This window comes from Notamacropus eugenii, chromosome 6 (genome assembly GCF_028372415.1).
Source record: "Notamacropus eugenii isolate mMacEug1 chromosome 6, mMacEug1.pri_v2, whole genome shotgun sequence".
Taxonomy (NCBI): Eukaryota; Metazoa; Chordata; class Mammalia; order Diprotodontia; family Macropodidae; genus Notamacropus; species Notamacropus eugenii.
The window spans coordinates 165,173,601-165,201,228 of record NC_092877.1 but is presented as its reverse complement, the minus strand read 5'-3'; the positions used below and the strand labels follow the sequence as shown (position 1 = coordinate 165,201,228).

Here is a 27,628-nt window from a genome sequence, read left to right as displayed (position 1 = left end):
GTGCGCTGGAGAAGGAAATGGCAAACCATTCTGGTATTTTCGCCAAGAAAGCACCAAATGTGGTTACGAAAAATCAGACACAACTGAAAAAAGACTGAACAGTTTACTTTGTCATGATTAAGTAGTTAACTTCTAGTGAACACTTTATCTTTGTAGTGATCTTGAATCATCTGTTTAAAACTCTCATTTAGAATTTTGTTAAAGATCAAATCAGTCATTTCAGGATCTATCATTTTCAAAATTAGGATATTTACCTATTATAAGTCCTTTGGAATATCTCCCATATCTATGATGTTTCAAAGATTTTGCATTCCACACCAGCAAATTCTTTTGTTACCTTTAGATATGATTAATAGTTAGAGGTTCTTATCTACCATATATTTCTGTTCCCTCTTAACTATATTTATTTGACTGGTTCCATTTTCAAGGTCATTCTCCTTGATATAGAAGATGGAGTTGAATAGCTCTGCTTTCTCTTTGTCATCCTTGATGAATTTTTTTAATTGTAAATAGTTTTAGCTGTTTGGCCAGATAGTGCAAAAATAGAATGAATTAAATTATCCTTGTGATTGTGTGTGTATGCATGTAAAATATATTATATATATATATGCATATGCGGATATATATATAAACACACACATATTATTGTTCAGTCATTTCAGTCATGTCTTACTCTTCATGACCTCCTTTGATGTTTTCTTGGCAAAGACACTGGAGTAGTTTGCCATTTCCTTCTCTAGCTCACTTTACAGGCAAGGAAAGTGAGGCAAACTGTGTTAAGTGACTTGTCCAGGGTTATACAGCTAGTAAGTGTCTGAGATTCGAGCTCATAAAGATGACTCTTCCTGAGTCCTGACCTGGCACTCTATCCACTTTGCTTCCTGTATACCAGGAAGCCATAGGTTATAAAAAAGTTTTTCTGCCTCCTATGAACTCCTAATTATGGACTCCTTGCAAGTGATGTCCAACTGCCTTTCTGAGACTAGATTTTACTTCTGAGAGGTTGTGTTTTCCAGGAAGCATTACAGCTCTTCACCTGTTCCTACCATCTGCCATGTATGAACAACTAATGGGTGATTCTAAGTCACTTGTAATACATAAAGGGATTTAAAATTTTTTTTTCAAAGATGGCAACTCTTTCTCTGATCTGAATAATTGAACAAGTTTAGGGGCCTATTTTTTTAAAGGAGACCAAAGCAATTTTTTAAATAGGGTGCCTTGCTTGGTTATGCCATTTTATTTATACAGAGAAAATTACAGAAATGCTTCTATCTGTTCATTCTTTGCCTTTGTAATGCCAGTGTGATACCCATAGCAGCCACTATGGATCTGCATGTGCATTTCCAGGGTAGATTCAAAAAATATAAATAACTCTCTTTCTCAAAGATGAAACCAAGACATTTATTCAGATACCAGAAAGCCAGTTTCACTATGGTAACAATGAATTTGTACACATTACCAATACAGGGAGCACTGCCATCCCTTAGCCTTCCCTCCCTTAGACCTCCCAACAAACAAGCTCCCTTAGGTAAAATTCTTCCCTCCCTCACACTAGCTGTTCTGCCTACTGCCTCTCTCTCTCTCTTAGCTCCACCTCATTCACTTTTCGTGCTGTACCCTTCCTGCTCCACTCATTCAGCAAGTTCCTCCCACCATGGGCTCCATGTAACTCAAGCTGTGGGCTGAGCTAGAGCTCAAAGCAGGTTACATGGGGTCTATTAAGAGGCAGGGAAGATCTTCAAATTCCCTTAACATTATAGCCTTCAGAAACCTGAGACATCAAGAAAGGAACATAATCAGAAGTCCAAAGTTCTGATCAATGGGCCAGGGGCCTCCAAGATTGTTAAAAAAATATTAAAATTTAATGTTAAAAAGAAATATTAAATATTAACAAATATTATTAATAAATATTAATATAAATATTAAGTAATAATATTAAAAATAAATAAATAACTAATGATAGCCTGCCAAAAATATATTCAGAAATAACTGAGCATGGCTGAGTAGCTTGTATTTTGAAAATGAGTTTCTAGCTTCTTTCAAAGAATTTTCATATAGACCCCATGTAGATGTGTATGTATATGTATATGTGTGTGCACACATATATATGTATGTATGTATGTGTATATGTATATAAACACTTTATTTGTATGCTATGTAAGACCAGGGCACTTCAGAAGTATGCATAATCCAAATTGGCTTTTGCACTACCATCTTTAAGCCTACAAAATAGGTAACTGAGTTAATTATCCTTTGGAAGTATGTTATGCGAGTTGTCCAACAGATGGCTTTCTACTCAACTACATGTTCTTGTCAGAATTTCTCTGTTATATTCTTGTGAAAAACTCTCAAAATGTCCTCTCTGACTTCAGCTTTGAAACATTCAGGTTGTGCTGTAGCTACAAACCTTCCCTGGATAATTGCAGTAGCCTCCCAAATGGTTTTACTGCTTCAAGTGACTCCCCATTCCAATCCATTCTCCACACACCATCCAGAAGGTTTTCCCATGTCTTTCCCCCAGTTGGCTCATTATTGATTCTACCATAAAATATATATGCCTCTGACTTTTAAAGCTTTTAGCCACCTGGCCTCAACCTATTTTTCCAATATTATGATACGTTAGTCCTCTTCCTGCATTCTGTGGTACAGTCAAACTGGTGTTTCTTCTGTTATTTATACATCTCTTCATCTTCTATCTCCACCTATGCCTTTGCATTGGCCATCCTACATGGCCAGAATGTAGGTTCCTTCACTACCTTGTATCTGTTATTTGTTTTTGGGCATTTATGTACTTAATTTGAATATATTACTTAATATGCTATATTTTATATACTTTAAAAACATATTTATATAGTTATATATGTACATCTTGTCTCTGCAATTAAATATCATCTCCTTAAGAACTTATTTCATATTTTGGTTTTTATATCCCTGAAACCAATCACATAGTAGGTACTTACTAAATGTTTGGTTTTTTGTGGGGCTTTTTCTTTTTGCTTAATTTATTGATTCAATTGAAAGGAAAAAGATTAAGGCTCATAGGAAGATTCATTCAGTTTCAACTATCCCCCCAACATTTCTTCCCATTTGCCCTCTCATCTTGGGGTGATAAGGAAAGTTCCCAAGCTCCACACACCTACAGATCATAGAAAGTTAATAAAGAGGTATGCAGGGGTATGTCATGAACCAGAGCTTCAGGTCTTAGGCTGTACAAGGGTAAATCCTGCTAAGTACAGAGGGAGAATCAGCCCTTCCTCCACTTCCCCAAGATGGCAGGAATCACAAGCTGCCAGTCTTACCTACTCCAGTCTCATCTCTGCTTTAATACTTGACTCACTCCAATAGTACTGATCTCCACAACTCTAGCCAATTGGTTATAGCAGTAGTGACCACTGTAGCCCAAAACCCTGGTCAGGTCTAGTTTATGGGAGTCCTATTTTGTTAGTCAGATGACAGTATCAACTCACCCCTTGTGCCTACATGGTATATGGTAGGTCTAGTTCTTAAGTAAAACAGAAAGAACCAAAGGGAATCACTCTTAGACATCTACATTCATATTTTGTTCCTATCTGTGGATATTTGATCTAGCAGCTGTTGCTAAAAAATCTTTGCCTCATCATTATCAAAGACCCAGATATGAAAGCTACGTCCACCAAAGTCTTTGGGAGTATCAAATTGTTCATATCAAAATCAGATATGGTTTTATCAGTGGAAATGGCATTTTAGAAAGACCCAGTTATCATCTGCCTTGCTGCCCTAGCCTTTGGAGCATGAGACCTTTCCCTCTGACTTGCTCCTGAAACCTTCTCTGTGTCTTGTCATTCCTGCCCCCACCCCATTAAAATGTAAAGTTTTGAGAGTAAAGACCCCCAACACTTAGCAGAGTGGTTCGCATATGATAAGTACGTAGTGATACTTTATCATTTACTCATTCATTCATCCAACCTATCACACTAATTCTTGCTCATTACAAGCATGAAATCTCTAGTTTTCTGGTGAATTCCTATGGAATCAGGATGCCATCTCTTAATCATTATCATCCAGGACCTAGAGGTAAATAATAATTCAAAAGATCCTTTGAGTAAAGATAATAAGATTAATTAAAATACTCTGTCAAAAATTTGAACATTTTCTTTAACAGTTATTGAGAATTCCTGGTTTTGGAGCTTCCTTCAGCAAGTAGACAAATTCTGTGGCATTGCATGAGATACAAAAAAAATTAGGTGTACCACTGCCTGGCAGATGTAATATTTATCTTTGTAGTTAGAAAGTTTGGGTGCAGAACCCACCTGACACTTGTAACCTGCTGCTACTTCTCTCCTCAGGATTTTGGGTTACCCCTGAGGACTTGGGGGCCTAGGGGAGAGAATTCTTTAGTATCATAATTCACAGCCTCTTATTACTGCATTTCCACCAGTGCTTTTAAGTTGAGATCAATTGATATCTAAAACCTAATTAGCTTTTACTATTTAATTACTTAATACTTAATTAGCTTTTAGAAATAAGTGTTAAATATACTGATATAGTAAAAACAGTTTGTACAAATATCTTACTTCAAACTGAAAGGACCTTCTCCCATAAGTATAGAGAGAGGCCGGGAGAAAGTGGGCTCAAATCTAGAAAGCTCCTATCACTCACATATTCTTATTGGTAGAACTTTTCTCCTCTTCATGGAGGTGCTCAGAAATTTCCTCAGATAGTATATTCTGCTTAGCACTTTGTAGAATCCAAAAGCTTCCTTGACTTAGGCTAATTTGTTTTCAGTTCCCAGTGCAGATCCAGATCTGACCACTGCTATTACAGGCATTCTTCTAGGATGACTATGAGGAGTCCAAAGTGTCCCAACCTTTTGAAACTCGCAAGGTCAACCTCGTCTCAGTGTAAGGGAGGAGACAGAGATTCTTCTTTACTTGTTCCTGCCACTCCAAGCACTTTCTTCTAATGGGCTTACTTGGAATTGGTCTCTTTTCTATGCTAGCCTTCCATTCTAATAGTGGGTCTCAACTGACTTGCTACTTTATGCAAACTTCAAAAGGTATAATAGAGTCTCTTTGGCAGTCCAGAAACACTTCACTTGTCCTTTTTGTGGATGTCAGCAGCTGGAGGAAGCACCCTACTCCTTTCCAGTTTGATTAACTAGTTGTTTCCACTTAGTTCATACCTCTGTGTTCATTTGGAGTGGGATAGGTGCTCACCCTCACCCTTTCTTCACCCCCTACTTTAATATTTGCTGTTCTGTTCAGGGTAGATTCATACCCTTACATATATTTTCCTCACAGTTTCTTCATTCTAGGGCTATAGGCAGCCAAAAAGGCTCCATATAGAACTTTAGAAAAACTGTGCCTGTGTCCCAAAGGATATCAAAAACCTGACTCAAATATTTTAGGTTTTTCCTGTCAAAGTCTAATTGGATTTCCTCACATATAAAAAATCCAGTGACCATTTGCGTAACCATATGGGAAACTAGCTTATGTAGAAAAACGAGCAAGAATAAATGACTCTGTCTCCTAATAATACCTTTTAAAGAACATGAAGATATGCATAAATTAGAGTTGTTTGTACTTAATTATCTTCACAAGGCAGGAGGATCCTATTCCAAGACATATATTTACAATAAGAGTTATGATTGGTATAAGGTAGATGGAACTTAGCTGTAAGGTGCCCATGTGGAGGTGGGGACATATACTCCCAGTCACCTCTCTCGTAGTGCCATATCTTGAGGTCCCTCCCTGGCCCATGCTACCTACACTGCAGCTATCACTGACCATCATGCCCTGCATCTACTTGTCATCCTGCCCTTCTCCGAGTGTGGCTTGCCTCACTAATGAGTACAGGGTATGAGCTAGACCTCTCCTCTTCTTCATATTGCATCTTTCATCAGACTTCTCAGAACATCTACAATCCCCCTCCACCTTCAGATTGTAAGTAGTGTCACCACCAGGGCCTCTCCCTCACCAATTTTTTTCCCTCTCCCAACAAAAATAAAACAAATCAAAAATTATCTTTTCAGTTATAGTTGTGCTTATGTCTGCCGACCTCCTGGGAAGAGGTAGAATCAAATAAAATTACCGAGTCCTAAAGAGTTTTGTGCTCTTTGGAAGTAAGGCACTGTATGATCACAGTGATAGTTTTCATTTTGCTGTTTCTAGCCGTACTTTTATAGCCTCGTGAGTGGATTTGGATATCATTGTCTATCAAATACCAATGTAATGGTGTTGTGCGGTTGATTTCTTTTTCAGTATCCAAGGCAAGGCCAGGTAATGCAAATCAGCGTCTCAAACCAGTGTCACTGGGTTGATTGCTTTTGTCACAACTCTCATGGTTTTTACTGTCCTATTTGGGCAAATGCATTGAAGCCATGACCTTGTTGTGTTAACAGCCCAGGGTTTTGATGAGCCATCTAGTAACAATATGCTATTAGAAGAGATAAAAGACTTGGGTAAGAGAGAGTGTGTGTATCTGTTCTAGTCACTGAGTATTAGATCCTCAGGATTTTAGATTTAATAAATTCACTCGCTTCAGAAGCATTTCTGAGGTTCTGTGTATTCATTTCTGTGTGCTCCCAGTATATAGTAAGAAGTGGGGTGCCATGATATGACATGAGACTTTTGTAGAGCAGGGAGAAAGCTGGAGAAAGTAACTATAGTTACCCCTTCTACATCGCAACTTTCCCCATTACAGTTTCAATATATCATAAAAAATTAAATGTGAATTTGGGGAAAGTTTTACAGAAGCTGCAGATGGCCAGTAGATGATATAGGGCCTATGACCAAATACTTAACCCAAATTTTGCAATAAGGTACTGTAAACACCCCATAAATGAAAAAGAAAAAAGTCAGACTTCTTCTCTGGTACAAAGGGAGGGCCAAATATTTTTATGCAAATTTTCCAGATCACAGCGGAGTACTGACCCCTAAGCCCTGTAATGTGCAAAGGTAGCTGCAATTGTCCCCCTCTCCAAAGACAGGTCCTTCCCAAAGTTGATCACTGTTTACCTGTTTTATAAAAGTCACCTAAAAGGAGACTTCAGGCTATGCCTTGATATTCTAATTCAACATTCACTGAGGGAATACTTTTGTGTAAAATAACTGTTGTAGCTACTGAAGGGCAGGAGAAAAAGTTGAACAAGTTAAACAAGAAATGATGTCAGTCTTCTGGGAGTTTACAATTTATTTAAATGGTGGTGATTGTTGTCCTTGATGCTGGAAGAAAACCAAAATGACATCACTATGTCAGGTACAGTGTGTCCAACTGGGAATGATCAGACCAGTACAAGCTTGGAAGATTCTACCACAGGTCAAGTACAAATAAGATCAACACACAAATAAGTAAGTTATAGAGAAAAGTACATGAATGCATAAGAAAGACACCTAGAGAATTTAAAGGGGAGGCAAACAGTAGCTGAGGAAAGATCACATGAGATTGTGTCCTAGTACTCCATTACTCTGAGAAGGAAAATCAGGGCCCCAGGGGTCTGGCGCTAGCTCTCCCTTTGAAATAGGGTGTGAATATATTCTTTCCAAGGGAGTCTACAGAATCTCCTTCTTTGAAAATATTTGAAATGAACTGTGACCTGTAAGAAAGATTTCTTTATTCATCAAGGGAAAGTAGTTACAAAAGATAAGGTGGATAGTTTTAATTATACAAAACTGAAAATCTACTGTACAAACAAATTATACCATCAAGGATAAGAAAAGAAGCTGTTCAATGGATGGGAAATCTTTGTATTAATATCAGATAAGGTTTGGTTTACAACTCAGTTATAAAACTAAAAGCCATTCCCCAATATATAAGGGGTTGAAGGATAAACAAATAATTCTCAAAAGAAAGAATTGTAAATGTCTGGCAGTCATATGCAAAAAGTATTCCAAATCAATAATATGAGAAATTCATATAAAAACAACTCATATCCAGCACATTAGGAAGGTTGACAAAAGAAAGTCAGAGTTGATGTTGAAAGGTTGGAGAAAGATAGGTACATTAATACATTATTGATAGAGCTGTGAATCCATACAACTGTTTTGGACAACAATTTGGAATTATTCAAATGAAGTGACTCAAATTTCCATAATCCTTTATCCTCGAGATACTCCTATTAGGAATATACTTCAGAATGGTCATTGATAAAAAGAAAGATCCTAGATGCACCAAAATATTCAAAGTAGCACTTTTTGTAGTAGCAATTTAAAAATACTGGAAAAATATAAATGCCCATCAGTCGGAAAATAATTGAACAAATTATAGTTCCTGAATATAATGGAATATTACGATCAAATGATGAATATTGAAGCCCTTGAACTTAGATTAACTGATAAAAATTGAAGTAAACAGAATCAAAAAAACAAACAATATACGCAGTGACTACAACAGAATCAACTGAAAAGTATTAAATAAATTGTTGTTGAATGGAAGTTGTAAAAAAATTGTCTCTTTCTCAGAGAACTTGAGTTCAAACTTGCTAGCTATATTATCTCAATTGGACAAGTGACTTAAACTGATTTTCCTATCTATAAAAATGAGAGACTGGACTAGATAATTTTACAATACTTTGTTTTTTAATTTTGCTGTTCTGAAATTCATGAACTTCCTAACTTCTCTGTGCCTCAATTTCCTCATCTCTGCCTTCTTTAAATTGTTATGAGGATCAAATTAGATTTATGGAAAGGACTTAGAAAAGATAAATAAAAGGTACTAGAAGAGATTACAGAGCTTTCAAAGGTTTCGAAACACTGAGACAAAACACTTAAAAGAAGTGAGCGTTGTTATGATTGAATGTTTACTTATTCTCTTTCTCTCCTTCCCTCTTTTCTCTTCTCTCTCTCCTCTCTCTCCTTCTCTCCTTTACTTCTCTGATTCTCCTTTTACCCCACCTCCTCTTTCCCCTTCTCTTCTCCCTTCACTCCTCATCCACTCTTCCTCTCTCCTTTCCCTTTCTTCTCCTTCCCTTTCCCCTCTATCCTTCTTCATCTTTCCCACCTCTTCTCTCTCCTTCTTCCTATCTCCCTTTATCCTTTTTCCCCTCTACCTTATTTCCTATTAACTCTCCCTCCACCTTCTGTCTCTCCTTCTCTCTATTCCCTTCCCTCTTCCCTCCTCTACCTTTACGCCTCTTTCCTCTTCTCCCTTTCACTTTCTCTCTCTTTCTCATCTCCTTATCTCTCCCTTCTCCTTTTTCCCTTCTCCTTTATGTTTCTTCCTCTCTCCTTTGTTCCCCTTCTCTTTCCCTCTCCCCTCTACATCTCTCTTCCTTTCCTTCTACTTCTTCTTCCCTCTCCCCTCTATACTTTTCCATTTCTCTCCTTCTCTCTTCTTCCTCACTCCCTGTCTCTGTTCTCCCCTTTTTCTCTGTCTTTCCTCTCTTTCTCCCTGACAAGGGATTATCTAGCCTATCCTTGAAGATGTATAGTGAGATAAAACTTAACACCTACCAAGATAGCTATTCCACTTGAAGACAGCTCTGATTATTAGATATGTCCCTTTGTCTACTCCCCATAACCTCAGCTGGGGTTCAGTATAACCATGAAATTATTAGGGACGATATTTAATTGTCCTGGTCAGTTTTCCTTGGCCTTTCATTACACACGTCTTGCTTTTAAGCTCCTCATGCAATGAGGCTTCTTCAGTTCTGGCTTCTTACAACATTGACTGTCAAAATGCATTATTTATATGCGTTCATATTTCAGTATTGTTGATTCATGATTCTTCTGTGTTATCGCTCCTAATATACTCTAGGCTTTAAAAGTGTATTCATAAGAAAAATAATGATTGAGTGGCTGAATTTGGAAGTCATCATCATCTCTAAGTCTGTAAACTATTACTGAAGAATGATCTGTAATCATAGGATCATAGTTTTCGAAATAAAAGAGGCATATGAAGTCATTGACTCCAACCCTCTCATTTTACAGATTAGTAAACTGAGGCCCAGCAAGCTTAAATGATTTGTCCAAGATGACATAATTAGGGGACCAATTGGAACTTGAAGGGTCCTCTGACTCCCAGTGCATTGTTATTTCCACTATACTTGTCTAATTCAATTATTTTACAAGTGAGAGAACTGAGGCTCAAAGGGAAATGATTTTCTGAAGGTCACACAGATAGTAAACTACAGAGTTAAGGGCCAGGTCATAGAATTGAATTCTTTTCTTACTGTCTCAAATACAATTCTTTCCAGATCACCTCAAAAGCAAAAGACATGAGTGCTGGACTAATTTATAGCTAGACCATGATTATTGAATAGTCCAGTTATTACATTTCCCCTCAGTTCTGCCATCCCATCCACATTAACACTGATATCCTCCACAATTCTGTCCCCAACTCCTCCTATATTCTTTAAGAGAATCTTTAAGAGCTCTCACAGTGTTTACTCCACTAACAATTGAATTTTAATTTTTTTAATACCAATATCCTACCAGTTTTATTGTATGGATGCTAGGCATAGGATATGATAGTCTAAAAAAAAATTCAAAAAATTAGGACATCTAAGTGGCACAGTGGATAGAATGCTGGGTCTCACCTTCCTGAGTTCAAATCTGGTCTCAGACACTTCCCAGCTACGTGAACTTTGATTGTAAATTAACAGCTTCATGCCAAAGCTCCAGTAAAACAGAATATAAAACAGCAGCCTTGTGAGGTAAGTAGTATAAATATCGTTAGTACTATGTTAGAAATGGAGAAATTGGAACCTACCTTGTTGATTCCCTTTGTCCATAGTGTTTCCTAATTATATGATCTTTTTTGTCTATAAAAAAGGTTAGTAACACTTTACTACCCACCCTCTAGGGTACATTTGTGAGGATTTGTGAGGAAAGTGGTTTGTAAACTTAAATATGCTATATAAATGTTATACTTTTAAGCACACACACACACATGTTTCTTTTAAGTTTAGTCTGCATTAACATTTTCTCCATCACTTTCTGAAGTCCAGACAATCACCAAGACAGTAAATCAAGCCCTGAGCTCTAGCATATGCCCATTTCCAAGGTATAAATGCTCACAATGAAAATTTAATAATCAAGCAGGTCCAAAATGACTCTGGCACACCTCCTGCCTGTGAATTCAGAATAAGCAATAACTCACATTTATGCAATATTTCAAGCCTCAGAAGGTGCTTTCATGATAATAACTCCATGGGATAAGTGCTGCAAATGTTATTGTCCCATTTTACAAATGATGACATTTGGCTCAGAGAGAGGTAAGGGACTTGATTCTGACCTCATTGGTGGTGTATGAAGCAGGATTCAACCAGATATCTCTTTCTGTGCTCTATCAGTTAAACAGGGCTGCTATCAAAATCAGGTTCTTTATTTATTTTTTGGTTTCTTTATCTTTTTTAAAAATTATTTATTTGTAGTTTTCAACATTCACTTGCACAAGATTTTGAGTTCCAAATTTTCTCTCCATCTCTCGCCTTTGCCCACCCCAAGACATTCTAATTACCCCTTCCCCCAATTGCCCTTCCTTCTATCACACCCCTCCCTTCTCTTATCCCAATTCCCTCTATTTTCTTGTAGGACAAGACAGATTTCTATGCAACTTTGCCAGTATATCTTATTTCCCAGTTGCATGTAAGAACAATTTTTAACATTGTTTTTAAACTTTGAGTTCCAACTCCTCTCCCTTCCTTGCTCCCTACCTATCCCCACTGAGAAGGCAAGCAATTCAATATAGGTTATACATGTGTAGTTATGCAAAACACTTATTTTAACAGTCATATTGTGAGAGACTACCTATATTTCCTTCGATTCTATTCCGCCCCCATTTATTGTATTCTCTCTTTTGACCCTTTTCTTCCTCAAAAGTGTTTACTTTTAATTACTCCATCCTATTTGCCTTCCCTTTTATCATCCCCCCACCCCTCATTTATTTCCTTCCCCCATACTTTCCTGTAGTGTAAGATAAATTTATATACCAAATTGAGTATGCATGTTATTCCCTCCTTAAGCCAAATGCAATTGTTATTCCCTTCTTAAGCCAAATGAGATGAGAGTAAGGATCATGCTTTCCCTCTCACCTCCCCCCTCTTCCCCTACATTGAAAAAACTTTTTCTTACCTCATTTTTGTGAGACAATTTGCCCCATTCTATTCCTTCCTTTCTTCTCCCAATATATTCCTCCCTCATCCCTTAATTTTATTTTTTTAGGTACCATCCCTACCTATTCAACTCACCTTGTGCCCTCTGTCTATATGTATATAATCCCTCCCACTACCCTACTACTGAGAAGATCTTTCCATATAGGAATGTAAACAGATCAACTTTAGTAAGTCCCTTATGATTTCTCTTTCCTGTTTACCTTTTCCTGTTTCTTTTGATTCTTGTGTTTGAAAATCAAGTTTTCTATTCAGTTCTGGTCATTTCAACAAGAATACTTGAAAGTCCTCTATTTCATTAAATGATCATTTTTTCCCCTGAAGTATTATACTCTGTTTTGCTGGATAGGTGATTCTTGGTTTTAATACTAGCTCCTTTGACCTCTGGAATATCATATTCCAAACCCTGTGATCCCTTAATATAGAAGCTGCTAGATCTTGTGTTATCCTAATTGTATTTCAATACAGTACTCAAATTGTTTCTTTCTGGCTGCTTGCAATATTTTCTCCTTGACCTAGGAACTCTGGAATTTGGCTAAAATATTTCTAGGAGTTTTCCTTTTGGGATCTTTTTCAGGAAGCAATCAGTGGATTCTTTCAATATCTATTTTGCCCTCTGGTTCTACAATATCAGGCCAGTTTTCCTTGATCATTTCTTGAAAAATGATGTTTAGGCTCTTTTTTTGATCATGACTTTCAGATTGTCCAATAATTTTTAAATTGTCTCTCCTGGATCGGTTCCTGGTCAGTTGTTTTTCCAATGAGATATTTCACATTGTCTGCTATTTTTTCATTCCTTTGGTTTTGTTTTATAATTTCTTGATTTTTTATGAAGTCATTAGCTTCTATTCACTTCATTCTAATCTTTAAAGAATTGTTTTCTTCATTGAGATTTTGGATCTCCTTTTCCATCTGGCCAATTCTGCTTTTTAGGGCATTCATCTCCTCATTGACTTTTTGGATCTCTTTTGCCATTTGGGTTAGTCTATTTTTTTAAAGTGTTATTTTCTTCAGCATTTTTGGTAGCAAGCTGTTGAATCATTTTTCATGATTTTCTTGCATCACTCTCATTTCTCTTCCCAATTTTTGCTCTACTTCTCTTACTTGATTTTCAAAATCCTTTGGAGCTCTTCCATGGCCTGAGACAAATTCATATTTTTCTTGGGGTCTTTGGATGTAGGAGCTTTGACTTTGTTGTCTTCTGTTTGTATACTTTGGTCTTCCTTGTCTCCAAAGTAAAATTCTATAGTTTTATTCTTTTTCCAGTTTTTGCTCATTTTCTCAACTATTTGACTTTTGAGCTCTTTGTCAAGGTAGTTCTCTGTTTCCAGTGGGGGTGGGAGGTATACTATCAGTCACTCTATTCTCCCACAATCTATGGACCTAGCACTCCAAAAATAGTCACTGCCACTGCCACTGTTCCTGCCCCTGCTCCTGCTGCTGCTGCCATGGGGTCCTCCTCCATGGGCTCCTCCACCACCTCTGCCACCCTGGAACTGGGGCCTGACCACTCTACTCTCTCATACAGGTCCCACTGTCTTTTTTCCACTGATCTTTCAATTTGTCTTTGGCGTTTTGGGTTTGTGAAGTCTGGAAACTACCACAGGTGTCTAAGATTCAGTCTCCCCAAACCCCACTGTACTGCGTTCGACTCCCAGGATGGTGCAATGGACACTTGCCGGTGACCTTCTGGGCTGTCTTGGGTTGGAGATTTGCTTCACTTTGTCATTCTGCAGATTCTGCAGCTCCAGCATTTGTTTAGAGCAATTTTTTATAAGTATTTGGTTGGGTTTGAGGGAGAACACTAGCCAGTCTACACTGTTACTCTGTCATCTTGACTCTACCCCCTCAAAATCAGGTTCTAAAGATGATTACAGAAACCATCATCAGAAAAGGTTAGGAGACTGTCCTGTATTACCTAAAATTGTTTTAGGTCTTTATATTAATTCCTTATACTCTGCCACACTGACTATTTTCTTCTTTCTCACTTCCTTTTCTCTTTTTCCTTTCCCCTCCTCACCTTTCACCTCTTTCCTTCTTCATTTCTCTCATCTTTTCCCTCTCCCTTTTCCTGTCTTCCTTACACCTTTATGCATGCAATATATCCATAAGGCCCACCAAGCACTATTGTTTCCTCTTCTTTTTTAAAATATCTCTTGTCTGTTCCTCCTTGTTCATCATGAGTTCAATTCAGCAAGCATTTATGAAGTGGCTGCTGTTTACCAGACCCTGAGCTAGGCTGGGGAATGCAAAGACTAAAGCAAAACAGTCCTCTGGCCCTCAAGGAGTTTATTTTCTACTCGGAGAAAGTAACATGTAGGCAAGTGAGCAAACATGAATCTGTACAAAGCTGTCTTGGTAGGAAAGCACTGGCAGCTGGGGTGCAGGTGAAAACCAGGGATGGGGAAAGGGCTCATCTAACAGGTTGGTCATGATCTGAACCTTGAGAAGGAAATGAAATATTGTAAAAGGGGGAACATCCAGCAGGATAGTTTGGCTGAAAGGAATGAAGGGGAGTCATGTTAAAATCAGTCCAGAAATAATGGAGTGGGCCTAGATCATAAAGGGCTTTAAATGCCAAACAGAGGGATGAGTATTTTATAGCATAGGCAATGTTGAGCCACTGAAGCTTCCTGAACAAAGGAGTAGCATGGTCAAATCTTTGTTTTAGAATTATCAACCATAGCTAAGCAGCTAGCTTATATTTATATAGCATGTTAAGGTATACAAAGAGCTTTGCAAATATTATATCATTTTATACTCACAATAAGTTTGGGATGTAGGTGCTACTATTATCCCCATTTTGCAGTTGAGAAAACTGAGGCAAACAGTGGTTAGATATTTTCCCCAGGTTCACATAGCTAGTAAGTATCTAAGACTGGATTTGAACTTAGGTCTTCCTGATTCCAGGCTCTATCCTCTGAGCCACTTGGCTCCCTCTAGGTAAAAACCTTTCAATTCTATAGATAATGGACCAGAGAAACCAAAGTCAGGGAGGCCAATTAGTGTAATCAAGGACTGAACAAGAGTGAGGGCCATAAAACCATTTTTCTCCAATAATCCTGAGAAGTCTTCTTTATTTGTATATGGTGGCGAGTGACAGCAAAAGATCCACAAAAAGTTCTGTTGTCTTATAGAAATGGACCATAGGATGAAGAAATTTTAAATCTCTTTTGTAGATAAGACTCTCTCTATGAGAATGAAGGTTAATATTGGGAGGACACAGTGTATAGTTTTAATTAGAATGAAATAAACGGAGTTTTCTCTTGGGAAGGCACTGTTCCTGTCTCAGGTAACCACTATGCCCATATCTTGCCTCCACCACTAGCATCTCTTTACTCTTCCACCTCTCCCCTTGTAATGTTAATGGAATGGGAAGATAGTTCCTGCCCTTTAATAGGTATATGTGACCTACTTTAAGCTCCAGGCCCAGCTGATTTCTGCGATGGAGCCTGAGTCGCATAGAGCCCTTGGTGGGAAGAGCTTGCCAAATGAGTGAAGTAGGAAGGGTGAAGCAGGAAGTGAGAGTGAGGCAGAGCTGGAAGAGAGGGAGGCAAAGCTGAGGCAGAGCAACTAGTGTTGAGTGAGAGGAAGGAATTTTGCCTAGGGATGCTTGTTTGTGTGGAGGTCTAACAGAGGGAAGGCTTGGGGATGTCTGTGCTCCCTGGATTGGTGATGTGTGTATGAACTTCTTTGTTATCATGGTGGAATTGACTTTCTGGGATCTGAATAAACATCTTGGCTTCATCTTTGAGGAAGAAAGTTTGTTACATTTTGTGATTCAACCCTGGAAATACATCTGCTTATTCATAGCAGCTGCTGTGGGTATCACTCTGGGCATATATTCCTCTAAGAGACCCCTCTCTCTTTCAGATTGCTCTCATCCACTGTTAAAGTATTCTTGGTGCTCTGCATCTCCCTCCACCATGGATGAATCTGACCCAGATGCCAGTATTCTTAATTCCAGTTCTGCCAATATGTCAGTGGAGTTTCTGATATGGCAAATGATTAAGCAAAAAGATTGTTTTTTTTCTTTTCATTCTACTCTTTGAAACTTGCTTCTCAGGGCAAGGAAGTGATAAGGGTGAGAGGGAAAATGGATTAGCCAGATTGCTTCAGTGACTTATGGCTGATGAGACTTAGATTTTAGTAAGTCAAAAGATGCTATTTATGCACCAGCAAATGAATAGAACATTCTACAAGATCAATCACTCTGATGGATAGATTTGGAAACAAAAAACTGATAATCATCCATTTTTCTTCCCCCAATTGCCTTTTCTTTGGCATTCGTTGTTGTGATTTATAATGTTTTCAACTCTGTGCACTTAAATTTCTCTCCTATTTCAGTGTTAGAAATTCTTGTAGGTTTAAAGGAGATTAAGCATGCAGTAGTAAAATTCCAGGAGAACTGTACGAAATGGTTTCTTTTATGATAAAGGTCAATACACGGAACCCAAGTAGAAAGTTTCAGTGGTGAGCATCCATTCATTTTAATTCATCATTCAGTCTAATGGAACATACTACACTTAAAAGAAAACTTATTCTTAGGAAAGTGCTTGACCCAGTATGTATTTTACCAAGAAGGAAGATAAGTTAAATCTGTTCTTGATAGATGAATTGCACAAAGTTTAAAAGATTCCCTAGACAATCAGCTTGAATACTTGTGTTTGTCTTCCTTGATGAGTACCTAAGTTAGGCCAGAAGGAGATCTGGTAATGTGACAAAGACAAAACTTGAAAAGGAGCAACAGAGAGGAAGGTTGTTACTGTTCTCCTTGTCTCTTCCCTTTTATTTCCATTCATTTGCAATCTTCTTCATTTTTACAAACAAATTTGGCAGTTGCTTCTGTCCTCAGTTAGTGACTGGTTATTGTCATCTGACAGCCTTACTCGTTGAGTTGGTTATCTTGTCATTTTTGACTCTGGCCCAGGAAATCTGGGATATGCAGTAAACCCTTCTAGTCACATCCCCAAAATAGAATTTTGGGTTCACCCATTTCTATAGTCTTATCAAGCAGGTGGTAGCCACCTTAGTCTTTACCTACAAGTCCTCATGTCTATTAGACATAGACAAAAGACCTATGTAGGTTTGCAAAAAGGAATGCTAAAATTTCTATAATTTCTTTTTTTATCACACAATGTCTTTTAACTCACCATCATACAGTAGTTGCTGACTAGTTGTTTCAAAACCAGACTGTAAAAAAAAAAACAAACAAAAATCCTGGCAGTGCTACATTAAACTCAGCACTCCCAATCCCCAGGTGAGAAATCTGCCCACAAGGCACAGCATTAAATGCCTAGCTGTGGAATTATGGTTACTCTAATACCTTGTTTGAGATCTGAAAACTCAAATGCGTTTAAAGAGATCTCCTTGACTTAATCCCATTTACTCAAATTGCTGACTAAGGAAGCAGTTTTCAGGCAGTAAGTCAACACTTTTATTAACAAAACAACAATATATAGAGAAGTAAACAGTCCCAAGATGTAATGGGGAATTCACAAGAGGTAGAATCACATAACTTGCAGTTCCAAAGCATCTTCAGGTATTCAAAGCCTGCCAAGCAATTTCCTGGATTTCCTTCAGTTTCATAGAAAGCACAAGGTTTCCATGACACTCTTGAGGAAATAAACCATTTAACATTTTTTCCACAAAGAAAGAGAAAGAGTAGAAACAGGAACAAAAATTTTTATAGTTGTATATTTAATATTGGGAGAAAGCACTGGAGAAATATAAATATTATTTAGGATGTGTTTTGTTTATTTGGGAGGGAAAAAGCATAGGTTACTAATTCAAAAGACACAGATAAGATATTGCGTGTTACTGTTTGTAACTTCTCACCCCTTTCTCTTTTCTTTTTCCCCTTTTAGGTTCTACGCTCCCATTTACCCTCTGCTAGTTTTAATAAGGAAATATAGGACTTTTTCCCATCCATGTCATGTCTTACCTGGAAGACATGTAGCAACTAGAGGAGGAACCATACTGACTAGTTGAACAGTGCAGTAAATGAGACTAGTTTTCCAAAAAAGTTAAATGAAGACTTATTAAAGCAATATAAAGAGCAGCTGAGTATTCTGACTAAGTTTTCTCAGATTGTGGGGGGAGGGAAGGGAGAGGTGATGATATTCCAGACTGCGCAGCTTCTCTCTTGCCAATAATGACAGTTGGAAACAGACTTCTTATAGAAATTCCCTATTTTTCCCTGTATTCATGGACCATTATTTTAGTAATAATGTGTGGAAGGAAGGAAGGAAGGAAATAAGGAAGGAAGGAAAGAAGGAAGGAAGGAAGGAAGGGAGGAAGGAAGGAAGGGAGGAAGCGAGGAAGGGAGGGAAGGAGGGAGGAAGGACAGCATTTCAATTAGAATCTGGTCTGATTGTTGGTTCTTTTTCTCAATTCCATTCTATTTAATTCAATGCCTGACAATGATACTTGTTTTTCTGTTACTCTGTTGTTGAATGAAACTCATTACATATATTGATCCCAGGAGGATTCTTTTAGCAGGTTCATAAAAATACAATATTCTTAATCCCACAGAGTAAAGAGCACCAAGTCACCCTGGACTTAAAGTCATGCCAAAGGAGCACACTGGAACAAAGACTAGTAGTATATCCCATAAATATCCATCAATCAGTCACATTCATTCTGACAGTAGGAAGAAAATGAAATAATCCCACTGCAGCAGGAGCTGAGGAAGGCACTTTACTAAAATCTAGCAAGTCAGTTTAGTCAAAAGACAAATTAACTGAAAAATTTGAGAAAATTATTTTTAAGATAAGCTTTATAAGAATGGATCACCCAGGAGTGATGAAATTTTTAAATATTTCATTAGAGAAAAAGGAGACTTTTAAGCACTTGAATGAGAAACGAATTTCATTTGGTTAGACATGTCATCGTCAGGAAGTGCTGTGGGTATTAACAAAGCTGCCTGTTCCACTCATTCAAGACATTTAGACCCTCTGGTTGTCATCTACAAGTTTGGTTCCATTTTATGTGAAATTGGATAGTGGTGTTAGTTTGGTGGCAGGACAAGGTATCTACCAGGCATATTACTCAGTTTATGCCCCCATATATATTAGTTTCTTCCCTTCACAATTGTCAGTCAAACACCCTTACACTGGTATTATAATCTTAATAAACAGTTTAATTGGAGTAGAAAAAAAGACAAAAGATGGAAAGCATTATTCTCATGTTATATAAACTATATATAGTCCCATTCAGTCACCAAACCTAGCGCCCAACAAATTCACAAACCCATTCTAGTGTAGGGTGAGTTTTTTCTCTCCCCTGGTCTAAGGATGAGAATTAACTTGGAGTTTGTCTTATTTTTTTAAACTTTTTTCCTTATTGAACTAAGTCTTAGATAACACTGTAGCAATGGAATTCTCATAGGTATAGCTACATACAGGATAGCAGGATGCTGACTCTAGAATACTGAGAATGCCACTGCCTAAGAGATGGAACTTGGTTTTGTCCTGGTTTGGCCCTAAAACCTATGACTGAAACTGGGTGCTGGTAAAATGCCCTAAAGGCAAATGTCCATATGGTTCTGTGACTGCCATAAATCCAGTGCTGACAGTGTCAATAGTGCAAGCATGGTCCTTAATGATGTTGTTTACCCAGTGTCCTATTCTTTCCCTTGCATCAACCATAATAGTCCAGTTCACATTTTTTCCTGAGCCCTCTCCCCTCATTAGATTGTAAGCTTCTTGAGGGCAGAGACTTTTTTTAAAATTAATTTATTTGTTTTCAGTTTTCAACAATCACTTTCTTAAGTCTTAGATTTTCTTCCCCTTCCTCCCTGAGACAGCATGCAATCTTATGTGGGTTCTATACATACATTCTTATTAACCACATTTTCACATTAGTCATGCTGCATAGAACAATTAAAATGAATGGGAGAAACCATGAGAAAAAAACAAACCAAAACAAAATATAACACAAGAGAAAATATTCTCCTTCATTCTGTGTTCCAGTTCCATCATTCTTTCTCTGGATAGGCATGGCATTTTGCCTCGAGTACTTTGGGAATGTTTTAGGTCCTTGCATTGGTGTAAAGTGTGAAGTCTACCAGAAATAGTCCTTGTACTCTGTGGTTGATTACTGTCTCTGTGTACAATATTCTCCTGGTTTGGAGAGAGACTTTTTTTGCCTTTCTTTATGTCCCCAGTGCTTAGTACCAGTGCCTGGTACATAATAGGCAAGTAATAAATCCTTTGTGATTTGATTTAACTTGGCTCTTCTTTTTCTTCATACTGTCTGTAAGAAATCTCATCAGTTCACATAGGTGCATGATCTCTATGCAGATGCAGATACATATATATATATATATATATATATATATATATATATATATATATATGTATATATATATATATATATATATATATATATATATACACACATATATATGTAAGCATGTGTATTTATTTGTGTATCCCAGTATTTTCTTTGAGTTTTAGTCCCACATTAGTAATTGCTTATTGGACAAAGGGATATTAATGCCTGTGGTATCTTCTTTATAAGGCTGTTGTAAATCTTAAATGATATAATGTATACAAAGATTCTTGAGAACTCTAAAGTGCTATATAAATATCCTTTACATATTATCCTAAAAATTGTAGGACAAACCAATCATCCCTACTCTATGGTGTCATTTGTTAGGAGGGGAAAAGGGAGCCATGGAAGATTTGGGAAACAAATAACCCTCTTTCTACTCTTTCCTCATTTCTGTTGCCTCCCTTAATGACTACCACCATCCCCATTCTGTGACCTACAAGTTCCAACAGGGAATATTAAAAAAAAAGAAGAGGATGATAAGAAAATATGAATGCATAAATAAAAAGCGAGTTCCCAGTATGTTGTAAGGATATTAAAATTGAATTTTTCTTTCCCAGAAAGTTGAAGGGTGGTCAGATTAAGTCAACAGGTATTTATTAAGTGCCTCCTATGTGCTGAGAAAACGAAGAAAGAGAGATAACAAGAAACATACAAAAATAGTACTTGCTCTCAAAGAACTCTCAATCTAATGGGAGAGACTTGTACAAACATCTGTGTAAGAACAAGAAATATACAGGATAAATTGGAAATAACCACAAAGTAAAGGAAGCAAGGGAAGCTAAGAGGCAAAGGCAAAGAGGAGCTGATATTCTGTGTCTTACCATCTCCCCCAATATGGCACTCTAAATAGCCACAACCTTGAGATGCCAAATGAACCAGATCCCTACCTTTGTTGTTCAGTTATGTCCAACCCTTTGTGACCCTACGAATCATAGCACTCCAGGTCCTCCTATTCTCCACTGCCTCCCAAAGTCTGTCCAAGTTCATGTTTGTTGTTTTTATGACACTTTTCTGCCCCCACCTTTTCCTTTTGCCAATCTTTGCCAACATCAGGCCTACAGCAAGCATATGTTTGGCACCTATGATGAGTCAGAAACTCTGCCAGATTGAAGACAAAATAAAAAATCCCTACATTCCCTTGAATTCCATTCATTTCCTGTAATTCAATTACTGGAGAATTTATATGATCCTGGAGATATACAAAATCATCACAATCAAGTATATCATAAGGTAAATTAAGAAGGAAGTGAGTACTAACAAATGTGTGATAGTTAGAGGCAGTAGTACATAAAATACTTCATCTGGAGTCAGAAAAACCTGAGTTAAAATCCTGCCTCAAACACTTTTTAATTGTGTGACTCTGGGAACATCACTATTTGCCTCAGTTTCTTTAATTGTAAAATGGGGATAATAGCACTTACATTACAAAATCATCGTAATGATCTAATGAGATAATATACGTAAAGCACTTTACAAACCTTAAAGAGCTATCTAAATGCAATTATTATTTATTATCATAATTTTCACTGGAGAAAGCTTCATGGTGAAGACAGAATTTCTGAGAGGCCCAGTCAGTTATTTAATCAGTGAGCAATCATTAATTACCACATAATTATATGACAGGTACTATGCAAAGTTCTGAGGGGAAACAAAGAAAAGCAAAAGTCACTCTCAGTTCTCAAGGACCTTATAAGTGCAGTGGGGTAGACAACATGCAAGCAAGATATAAACAGATTGGATGTAATCAACAGAGGAAAGACACTAGACTTAAGAGGAATCAGGAAAGGCTTGTCACAGAAGGTGGGATATTAGTGAGATTTGTAGGAAACCAGAGAATCCAGGAAGCAGAGTTGGGAAGGGAGAAAATTTTAAGCATGAGGGATAGCCAGTGTATAAAAAGACTAGAAACATAGCAGATGGTTAGTTTATGAAGGACTTTAAAAGTCAAAGAGAGGACAATAGGGAGCCAGGAGAGTTTATTGAATGAGGTGGTGGAGAGGTCAGTGGAGTGGTCAGACCTTTTTTTTAAAGAGATTAATTTAACAACTAAATGAATAAGTTTGGAGTAGGGAGAGATTCAAGGATAAGAGGCCAATCAGCAGGCTATTAAAATAGTCTAGGTTTGAGATGATAAGAATTTATATAAGGAAATGGCAGTGTCAGAGGAGAGAAGCCAACATATATGAGAGACATTATGAGGATAAATAAGATAGGATTTGGCAAGTAATTGGATATGGTTAGTGGGGAAGGTGGCATGAAAGTTGCAAATCTGGATGACTGGGAGGATGGCAATACCCTTAACAATAGTAAGGAAGTTAGAAAGAGAACTTTTAGGGGTTTAGGGGGAAATATAATGAGTTTAGTTTTGGACATTCAAATTTACAATGTTTATGGAACATCCAATTCAAGATGTCTAATAGGACCATGGATCAGGAGAGGAGTTAGGGCTAGGTAGATAGATTTGAGAATTATCAGCATAGAGATGACCATTTTGAGAATAACTAGGATGGTGAGAATATGAACTCCATTAAGGAGAATGATGAAAAGTAAGAATAGAATTGTAGGTCAGAGACAGATTGTGCATGATCTTAAGAACCAGGAAGAGAAGTTGATATATACATATATATATACATATACATACACACACACGTACATACATATTTATATACATACATATATGTACGTGTGTGTGTCCTAAAGGTAATTAGGAATCACTGAAGGGTGTTGTTGTTATTTGAGATTAGATCTCCTATCTTACCCCAAATGGAAGTGCAGCAGCCATTCGTGGACCCAATCCAAGTCCTGATCAGCCTAAAAGACTTAACCTGCTCTCTTTCCCAAGCTCAACTGGTTCACTCTACCTTAGATCATCTTATGACTCTCCATTCTTGAATACTCTCCATATTTATGCTAAACAGCATAGACACTCAATTGACTTTAACCCTACTAAACAGTTCAGAACTCCTTAGCTAAAATAATCTATCAAACTCAGACTCCTCCAGCAGCAGGAATCATAGGCATGCACCATGCTTAGCACAGTGAAGGTTTTTAAGCAAGGGAATGGCCCGATCTGATATTTGCCTTAAAATTATTTTGGCAGTTTTGAAGAAGATGGACCAGGGATGTGAGATATTAGAGGCAGAAAGCTTTTGTCACTCATTCTTATTAAGAAAATAACAAAGGCATAGAATTGTTACAGCATATAAAATGATTCACATAGGTGAACTGAAAGGATTAATGTGACTGATTTCTTAAGTGATATAAAACAGCAGCTGGTAAGTATTCGTTATCTAGTAATTGAATTGAAGACAAAATGTACCTCTCTTTGTTTCCAGAAGACCTTTTATTTTACTATTTCCCTCCCATACAAAGAGAGACCAACTCTTTTTTTTTTTCCTTAAAAAGTGACAGGGTTGATGGAGTGGTACCTAAGGTGGTAGAAATATTTCTTGATCTTCTTATAGCTGACTTTATTTAGAAATTATTGTGTAGGAAACGCAAGAATGACAGATTAGAACATTAAGCAAAAAGGGCTTTGTTTGCCAGATGCAAATAAATAAACAAATATGACTGCAGGGACCAGAGAGAGATTAATATGATAATGAAATTTTATGTTACAACTATAAAAACAAATTATACATTTAGGAAAGAGAAAAATCCAAGACTGCTATTATAAAGGATCAGTCTTTCTTTGCTTGTTTTCTTTTTATATTATTTCCTGCTAGCTCTTTCAGCATCTTTGAAGTCTTTTAATAAACAAGTGTCTCTGAAAAATATATGCTTAAAGGCTTTCTGTGAATTTTCAGCATTTTGTGTATATGTTTCTATTAACTTTTGGGTAAAATAGATTTTCCTAGGTTTTACCTTCCTTCAGTGTTTAATTGTTTAATCTCTGAGGAGTTTTAAAAAATCTATCTGATTTTTTGGATTTTTCTGTTCCTTTTAAGAAGTGAAATTGAGGGTGTGTTGGTTGCTTCATCTCCAGGAAGATAAATGTAAACTTCTTTATCTTTTGTCTATGACTACAATCTCAGTATCCAATATTTGGCAATTAGTCAGCAAAGAAGATGAGTTAAAGATTCTTGTTTTCCTAAAAACAATAAATAAAGTTTATTAAAATTTCAAAACCAAAATCATTTTCATCAAGTCAGTATACCACATAATATAGAATATATATAACTTTCTTCCTTGTCTTTGCCTTTCCTTTTCTTCCATTTCTGTCTTCCCTCTTCCTTCACTTTCTAAGTTTCTCCATCCTCACAACCCTTTCTCTTCACTCTTGACAACATCGTTCATTTTTTTTGCATTTCCCTACTATATATGACAATTTCTTTCATTCTTATTACCATATTCATCACAAAATTTTAGCTGGAAATGATCTCAAAGTCCATCTAGTCTAACAACTTCATTTTACAGATGAAGAAACTGAGGTCCAGATATAGTAATTGATTTTTGCTCAAGGTCATACAGACTGAGGCAGGATTTGAAACTAAATCTTCTTAATACTGAATGGTATACTCTTCCCACCAAACCATACTGACTCTCAAAGTTAAGAAAAGGTTGACTATTATTGTTTGATCAATCACCAATCACTTATTAAGGGCTAGTCACTATATGATGACAAAGACAAAAAATCAAAACTACATATCTGGGGCTTGGTATGTGATTTGCTCATGTCACTGCTAGGGCTGAGGGAGCCCAAGAATGGGGAGATGGGAAGCTGAGCTCTTAAGTCTTCCCAGATTTCCTGCCTCTTTCATCTCTTTTTTTTCTTGCCAGCCCTTCTGTATCAGTTTTATTTTTGGAAACAATTCCCCAATAAGCATGAGTGAATTCTGACTTATGTCAGCTCCTGGGAAGAAAACATGCCAGCAGACATGGGAGAAATTACATGCAACAACCCAAACTAATAATCTTTCTATTAATTCAAAGTTCAGCATTCCTGACTTCAAGGTTTGCACACTGGATATTTTAGTTGGATTATCAGATGGAATGGCCAAACTGGATTCATTTGTGGGGGAAGTTGTTAAGAAAATGGCCTTATATATGTCTGAGGTCTTGGAAGATAGTAGAAATAAAGTTCAAGAAAAGCCAATGGAGTTGACTTGGTTACATGTATAATAAGGTTTCAATAGAACTTGGTCAAGTATTCAAACAAGCAGTACCTGAAAAAATATTTCTGAAATAATTGTCAAGGGAGTAAATCAAATTGACAATAACTTGAAAATCTGAGCATCCACATATCTGAAAGGCAGTCTTCAGAATTTGGAAAGAAAGAACGAGGGAAGTTTATTAACTAGAATCCTATTGGAATTAGTAAAGAAAGATGACTTTGTCCTTGATTCATAGTATCTCATCACATTAATGCTGGTGGTAGTTATAAAGTTAAACCACAATAACTGGGTATGAAACATTGGCTGAGAGTAGTTCCAAGGTCTAGCAAACTTCTTTCAGAGGACCAAGATAGTTTACCTGTGCAATGTCACCTTGTTCAGACACAAAGCCAGAGAAAACGAGTTCATTGTCCATGATTTTTAGTATAATGAAGAGGAAATGAAAGCAGACAAAGATGAGATGACCAGGTTATCCACCAAAAAGCAAAAGAAGTTTGGACTACTAGTTCAATGGCTGAAAGTGAGTTTCAGTGAAACTGAATTCATGTGAAAGTATTAAGAGTTTTTGTTGATTCTGTTTTAAGATTCGGTTTGCCCATGAACTTCTAGGTAATGTTACTTCAACCTAATAAGAAAACTATGAGAAAACTAAGTGTATTGTATGATTTATACAAGCACCTGGACAGCAGCTATTATTGGTGCTTCCATGGATGTTCCAGTCTTAAATCTCAGTCAACAGGAATATTATCCCTTTATGTATTACAAGACTAATTGCAATCTATTGGAATTCAAATAAAAATAGTCCCCAATAATGAAAATTAACAAAAAGGAGGTTGAAGTATGCCTATACTTTTAACTCTATATTAATCCAATATTTGCTTCTTATTCCCTTTCCTTAGGTGAATTTGCCCATAGTGGTCCATCTCTTGATATTTTCTTTTCAAAAAAGAGTATATCTATTGTTGCTTTTTATTGATCAGGTCTATAAATGTGTACTTAAAAATCAGGGTTTATTCATAAACAGATTAGTAAATTTTTTTTAAATGTTTTTTCTCCATTGTTGTAGTGGTATGCCTTCAGTAAACTCATTACTATTGTTCACAAAGGCTTTGTTTAAGAGAAAAGAGTTTAAACATTTGTACCATTTTGTTCCCTATATTTAGTAGCTATAACTGTTAAATGGTTATTGAATTGTGATGTTAAAAAAGTGACAATATTCAGGTATTTGTTTTCTGAATATTTCCAACAACTATCTGTGAGCACTGTCAACACCCACAAGCCAGAAAAAAATGACCTGGACAAAGGTGTGTGGTGGTGTGCATAACTTCTCCAAACATTGGTCAGAGAGTTTAGTAACTGAGATCACTGCTGACAAGCTGCTACTCTACCACTTTGACATATTTGTTACATGCTACAAAGGGCAAGCTGCCTTCTATTCAGTTTGTGTTTTCTTTCCACAGATTATCTTACTGTGCCAAATTTGCCATATAACACAAAATGTGATATTGGAGTTCCTTTTTCAAAACATATAGGTGTTTATCTCTGGTCACCAAACTTTTGGTATTCTTAAATGATTGAGAACTAGGTCTAATTTTGAGAAAAGTCCAGCAAAACTAAAAAAATGCATACACTAGTATATAACAAAGAATTAAAAAATCAATATAATGTAGTTTAATGCAAGGTAGTAAGAGAAGACTCTAGCAGTTGGGAGAAGCTGAGAGGTTTCATTTAAAAGGTGATGCTTGACTTGAGTCTTCAAGGAAGTAAGGTTTTCAATGAGGCAAAGGTAAAGAAGTATTGCCTTTCAGGACATAAAAGATGCCCAGTGCATGATTATGGAGTTGAGAAATGGAATGGCACATATGAGAAACATACAAAAATCTAGTTTGGACTGTTGAATGAGAAATAGGGAATGACACATGAGTACGGAAACAGAAGCTAAAGCCCAGTTTTTCAGAGTTTGGTTTTTTTTATATTTTGTCCTTGGTTGGTTGTCCTTGATTGTTGTCCTTTGTTCTCAAAGAGGACAAAAACGACCTCACTATGATAGAGTCAAATTTCAGTGTGTCCGACTATGGCTGATCAGACC

The 27,628-nt window shown here is 36.9% G+C and overlaps 1 protein-coding gene and 1 pseudogene across 6 annotated transcripts in view; both read left to right on the top strand.

The window, feature by feature from the left end:
* The window catches only part of MARCHF1 (membrane associated ring-CH-type finger 1), a 663,012-nt gene that overhangs the window by 475,277 nt on the left and 160,107 nt on the right, over positions 1–27,628 (top strand). The window lies entirely within an intron of this gene.
* LOC140510799 (V-type proton ATPase subunit C 1 pseudogene) lies at positions 24,226–26,335 on the top strand (annotated as a pseudogene).